This window comes from Bidens hawaiensis, unplaced genomic scaffold (genome assembly GCF_021521415.1).
Source record: "Bidens hawaiensis isolate Kalapana, Puna unplaced genomic scaffold, B.hawaiensis_p1.1 tig00014408_1, whole genome shotgun sequence".
NCBI classification, from domain to species: Eukaryota; Viridiplantae; Streptophyta; class Magnoliopsida; order Asterales; family Asteraceae; genus Bidens; species Bidens hawaiensis.
This window is the reverse complement of record NW_027492249.1, coordinates 27,359-29,942: the sequence shown is the minus strand read 5'-3', so window position 1 is coordinate 29,942 and position 2,584 is coordinate 27,359. Positions and strand designations below refer to the sequence as shown.

The following is a 2,584-nucleotide window of genomic DNA, read 5'->3' as shown; positions in this document are numbered from 1 at the left end:
ACTATTTTGGACGTTCACATATAATTTTTTTAATTAGTGCAGGTGTCGTGATGAGTTTAACTGATGCCAACCGAATTGGCGTTAAGCCGTCGCCGCAACGCGGCGGATTTGAACCTAGTTAATTATTAATTAACAAAAGCATTCAGACCCAAAGTTTTAGGGAAAAAATCATTATTCTAGGCCAATAACTTTTTTACACAAAATGGTAAAATCCAAAAAAAAAAACACCATACAGTTTTCAAAACTCAAAAACTAAATGTTCGGTTTGAACCCAAAAACCGACCACACCCCTATTCAGCCAACTTTTGGATCGTAGAACTTTGTAAACATTACCCATTCAACCTGTTTGAGAGATAAAAAAACAGCCCGAATCAATCAAAATATCTATAAACGAGCCGAAATTGATATTACCATCCATGCAAAAGCCAAGAACGAGAAGTTAGACTTTCAGGCAACCGTTCTCCGAGAGCAAGCATACCAGCAAGTACGCCTAGAGGTGAGCAAATAACGGTTCGGAACCGCCAGAACCGAGGAACCGGAACCGAACTAGTGCCTCGAAACCGCTATTGTGTGTTACTTTACGGTTCTCGGTTCTCATTATTTGCATTAAACGGTTCCCAGTTCGGTTCCGGGTAAACCTGGCGGTTCTAGACTTGGAACCGAAGAACCAGAATGTTAAAAACGTTTTAAATAAATTTACCAATCCTAATTTTCTATAGAGTAACTTATTAACCAGCATTCTTTCAATTATTTTTTAATTTAAATATTCTTTCTTTACGTTCAAGACCTAGCAACCATGATCAATTTTGATTTAAGCTATCAAGGTAATGTAATATAAAATGATATGATCTTCCATGATCTATCGTTGCTAATGATTTATTTAAATTCAACAATTAGGTTTTTATAAAAATATAACGGATGTTCATGTTGTAATCTAAATTAATTTTATCATGAAAGAAGACATACACCTGTATAAACTTGTTTTGCAATTTGCAAAGTTTGCATAACTCATTTGATAAATAAACGATCGAACTAGTTCAAGCCATAAACGATTAGCGAGAACCGGCTTTAGCGGTTCTGGAACCGAACCGGTTTACTATAATAGGTTCCGGTTCCGGTTCTATTTATCACTCATTTTCGTTTACGGTTCGATTATGGTTCCGGTTCGGTTCTCGGGTTTTGAACCGTTGCACAGCCCTAAGTACAAATGTTTTCAGATCTGGCCCGGACGTCGACCCGGACGTCTTACTGGGTCAACGGTCAGACCGACCCGGGAGGGCGGACCGGTGTTTGACCCGGATGACGTCAAAAATAATATATATATTTATACAATTATGCCGGGAGGGCGGCCGACATCTTTGCCGGAATCTTTTTTCCGTTCAAGTTCTTTTTCATCTTTTCTTCTGTATATCTGCTCTGACTGCTGCCATCATTAACACAACACCGGGTCTAGGGATAAATTTAGATGAATATTGATAATATTTTGATTAAAACTTAAAAAAATATGTGTTTACCGGTTCACCCGGCGGGTCACCAGGTCCGGTCCGGCGGCCAACCGTGAAAACCGGCCGAGTTTTTAGAAAACAGGCTAAACACTACAACCCGGACCGGTATGTATAGCGGGCCCCGGTCCGACCGGTCCAACCGGCCGGTCCGGGCCGGGTTTAAAAGCAATGCTAAGTACGCCTGTCACAATTAAACACTACACGGGTTTAAAAGCCTGTCACAAAAATATTTAAATTAGTTAAAAGATATAACCAAGAGATATTAAATGTGTCTGAGGTGCTAAAAGACCTGATAAACAAAGCCAGATGCACAACAGCATATACTGATTGAGATGCAAATTGGAACTAGCAATGCAGGGAATCCCTGCTCCAGAAATACAAATCCCATTTTTGAAATTACAAATGCGATCGAGATTAAATGGATATAGAACGATATTATAAAATCTGTTTGTGAATTAAATGGATGCAGCAACGCATAGTTTTATAATAACACCCAAATAAAATGCCAGACACCAAGCCATATATGATCTCCTCAATAACATCAGATTGCATCTATAACCATAAAAACGTACAATAAATAACTAAATAAGCTTTTTTAATAGACATTAGTTAAAATACCAGCTCTTGTTCTCTTCTTTGGCGTCTGTAAATACGAAGCCATCCGTTCAGGAGAGCCTATATTTTTACAAAGATAACATAACACGTAAATACACACATTATTCATAATATGTATATAGAATGTTATGTGTACGTATAGACAACTGCATGTATACACAAAAGAATGAAATAATATATGTGAGAAGAAAGAAAGATTAAAAAGAACCTTGAGTTTGATGGAGAGAGGAGGGAGAATGAGAGTGCCTTTCTTCTGGAGAACTTTGCCGATAATATTGTTGGCTGTTGCCGCCAACGTCAGCAAGATTGATTCCCACATTTCCTTCCGATATTATTGCTCGCCTCACCACCCCTAAAACAAACATACGTTTTCTTTAAACTTTGCTTACGTTTTATAGTCAGAGAGAAAATAGAGTGAATGAGAATGAACATACCTTTGATGAGATGTTCTATTTATAGGCAGT

At 38.0% G+C, this 2,584-nt stretch overlaps 1 long non-coding RNA gene across 1 annotated transcript; it reads right to left on the bottom strand.

Moving 5' to 3' along the window:
* Positions 1 to 1,794: 1,794 nt before the first annotated feature.
* LOC143546654 (uncharacterized) lies at positions 1,795 to 2,183 on the bottom strand. The gene is made up of 3 exons (XR_013137627.1): positions 2,124 to 2,183; positions 1,999 to 2,057; positions 1,795 to 1,869 (listed from the first exon to the last, which is right to left on the bottom strand). It is a non-coding gene; the product is annotated as an uncharacterized LOC143546654 (long non-coding RNA).
* Positions 2,184 to 2,584: the final 401 nt, after the last annotated feature.